The sequence below is a fragment of the Coffea eugenioides genome, chromosome 8 (genome assembly GCF_003713205.1).
Source record: "Coffea eugenioides isolate CCC68of chromosome 8, Ceug_1.0, whole genome shotgun sequence".
Lineage (NCBI taxonomy): Eukaryota > Viridiplantae > Streptophyta > Magnoliopsida > Gentianales > Rubiaceae > Coffea > Coffea eugenioides.
In genome coordinates, this window is record NC_040042.1 from 38,215,642 (window position 1) to 38,226,107 (window position 10,466).

The following is a 10,466-nucleotide window of genomic DNA, read 5'->3' on the forward strand; positions in this document are numbered from 1 at the left end:
TTTCCACCTCATTCACCCTACGCGTCGGGATGTCCTCTCTTGAACCAAACTGCTGTGAGTTCTCAGCCATCCCTTCAATCAACTCCCATGCTCCTCGAGGAGTCTTGTTCACCAACGCCCCTCCACTTGCAGCATCGATTATGCTTCTGTCCCTGAAAAGCAACCCCTCATAGAAATATTGAATGAGCAGTTGCTCACTTATCTGATGCTGAGGGCATTTGGTGCACAGTTTCTTAAATCTCTCCCAGTACTCATAGAGAGATTCGCTTGGGTGTTGTTTGATACCACATATCTCCTTCCTTAGGCTTGCAGCTCGAGATGCCGGAAAGTACTTGTCCAAGAATTTTTTCTTCAGTTGGTCCCACGTGGTGATACTACCAGGCGGTAGGTAGTAGAGTCAGTCTTTTGCGGAATCCTTCAAAGAGAAGGGGAAAGCCCTCATCTTTATTTGCTCTTCTGTAATTCCCGGAGGCTTCATACTGTTGCAAACGACGTCAAACTCTTGCAAGTGCTTGTAGGGCTCCTCACCTGGTAGACCATGAAAAGATGGCAAGAGATGAATTAGACCAGATTTTAGTTCAAAGGGGGTGTCATCATTTAAATGTGGAAAAGTAATGCACAAGGGCTGCTGATTTAAATCAGGAGCAGCCAACTCCCTTAGTGTTCGTGCATTTGCCATAGTGACTTCCTCTTGGTCTGAATCACTTGAATTGTCACCAGACAAATTTGTCGGCTCAACCTCTGGATCAAGTTCCTGAGGTGCAATATCGTATTGCTCCTCCCTGAGCCGCCTGGTTGCTTTTCTCGTTCTACGCGCGGTCTTCTCTACTTCAGGGTCGAAAATTAATTCGCCTGTACGAGAAGAGCGAGGCATAAACTAGAAAAATACCAGAAAAAAAAATGAACTTAAAAAAGAAACAAATGATTAACGCCAGTCCCCGGCAACGGCGCCAAAAATTGACAGGAGTCGTGCCTGTGCAATAATAAATACCTGCTTAAGAAAAATAAATTTTCTGTGTATAGTAGTAAGCAGGGTCGAATCCACAGGGACTGAAAAAAATTTGATTCTTTTTAAATTCGAGACACGGGGGATTTTTATCAGGATGAAATATAAAATAAATAATTAAACAATTTAACTAAAAATAATTAACCAAAAATAATTAATTAATTAATACAATTATAAATAGCAATTAAATAACTGATAAAAAATTCTAGCCAAGGATACAACTACGCAGACACAGTCCATTCATCCGATCATTGATGCAAAGAAGGTTCACTTAATTTTATTAATAGGCTAGTTATAGTCGCCGATAAACTCTAACGACCAGCTTTTCCTTAATTTATTGATAACCAAGGTACGACCGTTGATTACCTCTAACCAGGAAATACTCCTAGGTACGACCGTAGGAATTAATTTCCTAATTGCATTAAAAATTAGAAAAGCCTAACCCAAATTAATAACACGCTACAAGGGTTATTTAAATCAGATTGTATGTCCCCCTAGTATGTGAAAATACTAGTTGTCACTAATATTAACCAACTAAATAATTACAGATTTAATTGATTAATTTGACAAGAGATTAATAAGTCAAATTGCACATCGGGCCCTTGATATCCAATTAACAAAATAATCCCATGGAAATTAAAATAGAAAACATGCAAATATTAACAAATTAAGGAACACGTAAAATTAATTAGATCTCACAGATATTTGGGACTGCGTCTTCGCGTTGATCCTTGACTAGATGAGAAAATTAGCCACGCCTCATACGAAAATCTTCACACAATTCAATTGAATTTAAAGACATCATCTTTCTTCGATAATTGAGAGAGTGAATAACAAAGCTCTCGGAAGAAAATAAGAAAATTGCACAATAGAATTCAACAAACCAAAACAACTCCCTATTCTCTCCTCTGGAACATCCCTCGGAGAGAAAAACTACAAACTCCTCTATCCTCCTACGGAGCTTATTTTGAAAGAAAACTACAACTCACTAGCGTCTCGTCTTCTGCCATCGTTCGATATATATAAGGCAAGCCTTTAGTCTTCATAGCTTTTTCATAGTCTTTTCTCCTTGAGCCCACTACTCTACGTAGGGAGCAATTGGAAAAGCTACAATCATCAAAGCCAACATCTTGGCTAATGAGTACATCTCCCACCATAAGGACAGACTTTCTACGTGGTCCCCGTTAGATAATGAAAGAAAACATCATTCCAATTAATTCCAGCACAATCATCAATTCCTCTGCAATTATCAAAACGGAGGAGTCCACTGTAATCATCAATTCCAGCACAAATACACCCGTGGAACCTAGCTTGTATGTTCTTTAGAAACTTCCCACGTGTGGAGTATTTGTTGTAAGAAAATCTCTCTTTTCTGCTCCACTTCCTGAAATTGAGTCCAGATGCCAAATATAAGTATATGTTGACAATTAAAATAATATTTGGCATGGAAACAGGGAAAAATTAATAATAAAATTACTAACAATTAACACCTTATCAATTCCCCCCACACTTAAATCATGCTTGTCCTCAAGCATGGGAACAACTAAATTCAACAATGGCTAACTCTCATTTCATTTACTGCCAAGCTACGCTTATCCCAAAATCAAGTTTTAGTGGCTAAGTGTCAAGACATATTTCTCCCGGTTAGCTCCTGAAATCATAGACTCGTCCAATTCATGGCTAAGTCGTCTAAGAAATCAAAATATTAAACTAGCAAAAGTTAGCAATTGGGTCAACTGAAAATCAAAATCTCAACATTGAAGAACAAGGATCGGCAGGCCAACATAATCATAAGCTTACTTATTATTTTCTTTTCTCTCTTTTTTTTATTTATTTTTTTTTATAATAATTTTTTTTTCAATAAATGCTCAGTCCCAAGCTATTCAAGTCTTTTGACGTGAACTCTGACATTTTTAGATGAAAGAGCCCAGTTACTCAACTCTTCACAGCTTCAGGACTAACTACTCATATATATAGTCACTTTTTGACGCGAAAGTCGACACTTGTGGTGAAGACTCCCGGTTACTGGGTGACGACACTAGCGGAGTAGGGTCATTTATTAATCACAATTAAAGCACCAGAAAACCAGATAATTAAAGATCATGGCCCACGTCATCTCCTAATATGGAGAACTAAGATCAACAATTGCCTAATCCACACAACAATTGCTAGTAAAATATTTATATTGCCTAAACAATTTAACCACAATTTGCACCAAGTCATTAAACTCATGATATTTACCAAGATAACATGCTTTTACTTGCCACTTAAACTAAATTCATAGAATAAATCATAACCAGCAATAGACGAGTGAGATGCCACATTTATTCATCAAAACACTAGTAAGAAAGGCAGCAAATTAAAGAAACACCAATCAAAACTAAACCCAAATCCCCCCCACACTTAAATCACACATTGCCCTCAATGTGATAATGAAACAGTAAAAATAAGAAGAAGGACAACAAAACTCCCCTGAAGCTGGTGCCAGCTATTAGCACTTGTAGTTGGAGGAGGCGAAGCGGAGGTCAAAGGATCGGGATCGTGGTTTCACCATTCTTTCCAAATTGCACTCCAAACCACAATAGACAACAGTTGCTAACGAATAATGGAAACAAGAAATTCAAAGCACTAACAAATGAAAAATCAATTCAATGAACAAAATGCACACTGCATTCACTCGCAAGTTATACAGATATCTCAATACTTATAACAAATGCAATCAATAAACACTCGTGGTTCCAAACTTAGCCAAATGTAAAAGCACCTCCCAATTGAACAAACAACTGTAGCAAATTACCCACAGTTAGACACAAAGTACAGCAGATTAAACACAATTCGACCTAAAATATATATATATATATAATGATTAACGATTGGACATTCAATTCACAAGTCAATCTACTAAATAAATAAAAATCAAGCAAAGTAAAAAGAAACAAGCAAAGTAACACAGAAGTACCCAACTAAGGAGGAATAGAAATGTCAGGTAGTCCAAACACGCAAAATTTTCAAAAACGTACTGTAATAAAAATAATAAAAACATACTGCAATAATAAAATAAGAAAATAAAAAAAAATAATAGAAAGAGATTGAGGCAGGCGCGTGCATACGAAGCCAGTAGTGCGATGAAGGTGGTGGCTGTGAGAGAGAAGAGTTTGCGGCAGCTGGATCTGGTGGTGCTCGGCTTTCGGGGCTTCAGGCGGATCTTGGAGGCGGTGGCTATGGCAAGGGTGAAGGAGGTCAGATGAGCTGGTGGTCACCCTTGGCGAGGAGAGCCGAGGCAGCGGCGAGAAGAGCTGGGGTGGGCGGCGGTTGGGTGAGGTTCGCAGCCGAAGAAGAAAGAAAAAGAAAGGGACAGCGGCTTGGCTGCTGGTGGCGCGCAGGTGGTGGTTGGACGAGCGGAAGAGCTGCGATGAAGGTGCAGCGGCTGGCGGAGCTCGCGAGGAAGAAGATGAAGCAGGCAGCGGGGGAAAGAAGAAGAAAGAAAGAAAGGAAAGAAAGAAAAGAAAAAGAAAGAAAGAAAAAGAAGAGAGGAGAAAATGAGAGGAAAAAAAATAGTTTTTGGTCTTACATTTTTTTTTTTTAAGCATTCTGGACATTTGGCCGGATTTATGGCCGGATTTGCTGCAGAAAAAGCTGTTTTCTGCAGTTTTTCCTCCAAATTTGCTTGGCCAACCTTCCACATTCAACCTACTTCATGTTCTTTGAATAAAATTCAAATTTAATATGATCATGCATGAATATAACTTAAACATGAAACACTTTAAATGCATGAAATGCAGCAATTGAACATGAAAACTCCCTTTTTGCCTTAATATAAACACCCTTGCAATTGAGATCATTTGCATGAACTCTTGCCATTGCCACCTACAAAACACACAAACATTAATCGAAGAACTAAAACTTACTAAAAACAAGCCAACATGAAGAAAATTAGAGTTGAAAAGTGATCCAAGAAAACGCGGCTCAAGAAAACGCACCTCAAAGTGCGTTTTGTGAAGTCGCGTTTCTTCACCAAATTTGCAGCATTGAAAAACGCGACTACGTGAAAAAACGCGACTTTAAGTCGCGTATTTGAAGGCGCGTTTTTGGTTTCTGAACAGGCTGGAAAACGCGACTTGGTAGAAAACGCGACTTCCTATCGCGTTTTTAAGGCGCGTTTTCTTAATTATAGGCGCAGATTTGAAAACGCGATTCTATGAAAACGCGATTCAGTGGCGCGTTTCATTAAAAAACGCGTTTTCTGCTGCAAAATTTAGCAGAAATTCAACTTTGGAATAATTACAAATGATACCCCAATTTCCCAAAATGCATCATAGATCATTTCTATGTCAAAATAAACCATTCACGCACATGTAAAATGATCTAAACATGCATTCTAAACCTCTTTAATGCATCAAAAACCACAATTACTGAATTTGAGGTATTGAGATCTTTGATCAAATTTCGCCTTTTTTGCCTCATTTGGTCACTTTTCCAAAACCTTGAAGTTGGAACTTTAATGCGTGCCCTCTTCGCATGGGCACGCCATGATCACCTGTCCTGATCATAATAGAGAAAAATATCAAATTTAAGCAATACCTAGATGAGAAACGACATATTTAACGAATCGCACAACAAAAACCAACAAAATCAAAAATTGGGTTGCCTCCCAAAAGTGCCTTTCTTTAACGTCTTTGGCTAGACGGAGTCCAGAATTTGCTTAAACTAAGCAAATCGGGTCTTCCAGTTGCATCATCTCCACCCATTCAATTGGAAATCCTTCATAATACGGCTTGAGACGATGACCATTCACCACAAATTTCTTCTCTGTTTTCAAACTTTGGATCTCTACTGCACCATAATGAAAGACATTAGTCACAACAAAAGGGCCAATCCAACGAGAACGTAATTTACCTGGAAATAGTTTCAATTTGGAGTGGTATAGTAAAACTTTTTGCCCACAGACGAATGTCTTCCTAGAGATCTGTTGGTCATGAAAGATCTGATTCTTCTCCTTATAGATCACTGCATTCTCGTATGCTTCATTTCGAATTTCTTCCAACTCTAGTAATTGTAACTTTCTTTGAATTCCGCCTTCCTCGATATCCATGTTGCATTGTTTGACCGCCCAAAATGCTCTATGCTCAAACTCGACCGGGAGATGACATGGCTTTCCAAATACCAATCGGTAAGGGGACATGCCAATGGGTGTCTTGTATGCTGTCCTATATGCCCATAGTGCATCATCTAGTCTCACACTCCAATCCTTCCTATCGGGTCGGACCATCTTTTCTAGAATTGATTTGATCTCTCGGTTCGATGTTTCCGCCTGACCATTTGTCTGAGGATGGTATGATGTAGAGACTTTGTGCAAGACACCATATCTCCTAAAAATTGCAGCGATCTTTTTGTTGCAGAAATGAGTACCCCGATCACTTACAATTGCTCGCGGCATCCCAAAGCGAACAAAAATATTAGACTTAACGAATTCTGCAACCACTTTGGAATCATTAGTGCGGGTGGCCTTTGCTTCTACCCATTTCGAAACATAATTTACAGCAAGCAATATATACAAAAAACCAAAGGAAGAAGGAAAAGGACCCATAAAATCAATGCCCCAAACGTCAAAAATTTCAACAAAATCATTGGGGTTTGAGTCATTTGATCCCTACGAGAGATATTACCCACTCTTTGACACTTATCACATGACTTACAAAATGAGTAGGCATCCTTGAATAGAGTTGGCCAATAGAATCCACTCTCTAGCACCTTACGAGCCGTTCTCTTCGGTCCAAAGTGACCTCCACATGCAAAAGAGTGACAATAGGCTAGAATAGATTGAAATTCAACTTCACTTACACATCTACGGATGATTTGATCAGCACCCCGCTTCCAGAGGTAAAGATCATCCCAAATGTAGAACTTTGCATCGCTCCTCAACTTGTCTCTCTTTGTCTTAGGCCATCCTGTAGGAAATTTGTCAGTGACTAGAAAATTAACAATATCTGCATACCAAGGCAAAGATGAGTTAATAGAAAATAAATGCTCCTCGGGGAATGCTTCTCTCAATGGAATGTCATCTTCGACGACTTGTACTCGACTCAAGTGATCTGCTACCAGATTCTCCGCCCCTTTCTTATCTCGGATCTCCAGGTTGAACTCCTGTAGCAACAATATCTACCGTATCAATCGCGGTTTTGCCTCTTTTTTGGTCAACAGATACCGCAAAGCTGCATGATCAGAAAAAATAATAACTTTAGCACCAAGTAAATAAGACCGAAATTTTTCTAAGGCAAAAACAACTGCTAAAAGCTCCTTTTCGGTGGTTGAATAGTTCAATTGACCTCCGTTCAAGGCTCGAGATGCGTAGTAGATAGCATGAGCTGCCTTTCCTAATCTTTGACCCAATACCGCACCCACTGCATAGTCGCTGGCGTCACACATGATCTCGAATGGGAGGTTCCAGTCAGGGGGTTGGATAATAGGTGAGGTGGTCAATAACTCCTTTAACTTATTGAATGCCCCCTTACATGTTTCATCAAATTCGAAGGATACATCTTTTTGCAAAAGTTGGAACAGGGGTGCTCCAATTTTCGAGAAATCCTTGATGAACCTTCTATAGAAACCTGCGTGACCCAAGAAAGAACGAACTTCCCGCACACTCGCGGGGTAAGGTAAAGTAGATATAACATCTATTTTTGCCTTATCAACCTCAATGCCTGTAGATGATACAACATGACCCAAAACTATCCCGTGTTCAACCATAAAATGACATTTTTCCCAATTAAGCACGAGATTAGTTTCTATACACCTTACTAAGATCAATTTCAGGTTATCTAGACAGTTTTCAAAACTTTCACCATATACACTGAAATCATCCATGAAAATCTCAATAATTTTCTCAACATATTCTGAAAAAATACTTACCATGCATCTTTGGAAGGTAGCAGGTGCATTACATAATCCAAATGGCATCCTTCGGTATGCAAATGTTCCAAATGGGCAGGTGAAAGTAGTCTTCTCTTGGTCCTCGGGTGCGATGGCAATTTGAAAATAACCTGAAAATCCATCCAAGAAACAATAGTAAGCTCGACATACTAATCGCTCCACCATCTGGTCAATGAAAGGGAGGGGGAAATGGTCTTTTTTCGTGACGGCATTTAGCTTTCGGTAATCGATACACTGTCGCCATCCGGTGGGCTTTCGAATTGGTACGAGCTCACCCTCTTGGTTTGATTCCACTGTCACCCCTGCCTTCTTCGGGACCACCTGTACTGGACTTACCCACGGGCTATCTGATATTGCAAATATAATTCCAACGTCCAGCAGTTTTAAAATCTCTTTCTTTACGACCTCCATCATGAGAGGATTTAATCTCCGTTGAGCTTGCCGTACGGGTTTAGCATTCTCCTCGAGTCGAATTCGGTGCATACACACCGCAGGGCTAATTCCCTTGATGTCGGCGATGGTCCATCCTATCGCCTGCTTTTGTTCCCTAAGAACTCGAAGTAGTTTCTCTTCTTGAACCTTTGATAAACCCGCGGAGATGATCACTGGAAGTGTCTCCCCTTCACCTAAGTATACATACTTTAGGTGTTTCGGCAGTGATTTTAGTTCCAAGACAGGTGCCTGCACCACAGATGGAAGTAACCTTTGGTGAGGTTCGGGTATGAAAATCGGTGCAAGATCATACCTTGTCTTCGTGGTTGGTAACGTTTGCAACGATCCAATCACGCATTTAAGCTCTTCACTCAACTCTACCCTAGAGGTCGTTTCGGATTCAAAGTGCCTGGTCAGGACGACCTCTAGTTCATCCCTACCTTCAATTTCAAAAATCTCCTGTATAGCAGGGTCAATAACATTTACCGAGAAAACAGAGCCAATATTTGAATCGGATGGATATTTCATGGTCTCAAAGATGTTAAAGTGAACAATCTCACCATCAAATTCCATAGACAAAGTACCCTTATTAACATCAATTTTGGTTCGGGCTGTACTCAAAAAGGGTCTACCTAACAACAAAGGTGACGGATCACGGGAGTGTTCATCCTCCATGTCGAGCACATAAAAATCAGCTGGAAAAACCAATTCATTAATTTTTACCAAAACATCTTCAATCAACCCGTCAGGGTATGCATTGGTCCTGTCAGCTAATTGAATTATTATCCCAGTCTCTTTCAAAGGGCCTAAGTTTAAGGAAGCATAAATGGACTTTGGCATGACATTAATTGAGACTCCCAGGTCTAACATGGCCTTTCCAATCAAAGTATTACCTATCCTACAAGGAATAGTAAACATACCTGGATCTCCGCATTTCGGTGGAAGCTTTCTTTGTAGAATTGCTGAAACATTCTCCCCAACTATAACTCGTTCATCCCCCTTCAACCGCTTGCGGTTGGCACACAGGTCCCTCAAAAATTTTGCGTACCTGGGTACTTGTTTAATCGCATCCAGTAGGGGTATGTTGATCTCCATCTTGCGAAAGATCTCCAGGACCTCTTTTTCCTTGTCTTGCTTCTTTGGTTTCTCTAACCTGCTAGGAAAGGGAGGTGGATTAGTTTTAGCTGTAGGAATTGGGTTCGAGGGTACCTTTGCATTTTTGTCGTCTCTGCCCTCCTCTTCCAATTCTTTCTCAATCCGTTCCTCGTCCTTGTTTTTAGGAATCACCGGTTCGGGTCCTTGAACTTCCTTGCCACTCCTTAAGGTCATTGCGCTTACATTCTTTGGATTCGCCTCAGGTTGAGATGGCAACTTTCCTTGAACTTGGGACTCCAAACGGTTGATTGTTATAGCCATTTGATTCATTTGATTTTGCAATGATTGCACCTGTCCCAGTTGATTTCTCATGCTTTGCAGGTCTGAATCCGTCTTTTGTTGATTAGCAAGTAATTGCTTCATCATCTCTTCCATGGACGGATTTGAGTTTGAAGGGAGTGGTGGTGGTGGTAGGCGAGGATGATACTGCTGTTGGTGCCCTTGCTGTCTATTTGGCACAAAGTTAGACTGCCTATTTCCTCCATAGCTAAGGTTGGGGTGATCCCTCCAACCAGGATTGTAGGTGTTTGAGTACGGGTCGTACTGCTTTCTTGGCGCGGGCGCGGGCGCGTGGCCAGCCATGTTCACCTGTTCTGCAGTTTCTTCTTGAACCAGTGGACACATTTCCGTAGGATGACCTACGGCAGTGCACACCCCACACACTTTGACTTGTGAAGCACTCCCCACAGCTAATTGTCTTACGAAAGATGTTAATTCGGAGATCTGCTGTTGGATAGAGGACGTTTCCACCTCATTCACCCTACGCGTCGGGATGTCCTCTCTTGAACCAAACTGCTGTGAGTTCTCAGCCATCCCTTCAATCAACTCCCATGCTCCTCGAGGAGTCTTGTTCACCAACGCCCCTCCACTTGCAGCATCGATTATGCTTCTGTCCCTGAAAAGCAACCCCTCATAGAAATATTGAATGAGCAGTTGCTCACTT

The 10,466-nt window shown here is 40.6% G+C and overlaps 1 non-coding gene across 1 annotated transcript; it reads left to right on the forward strand.

The window, feature by feature from the left end:
- Positions 1–200: 200 nt before the first annotated feature.
- Positions 201–307, forward strand: LOC113781784. The gene has a single exon (XR_003469689.1). It is a non-coding gene; the product is annotated as a small nucleolar RNA R71 (small nucleolar RNA).
- The last annotated feature ends 10,159 nt before the right edge of the window (positions 308–10,466 follow it).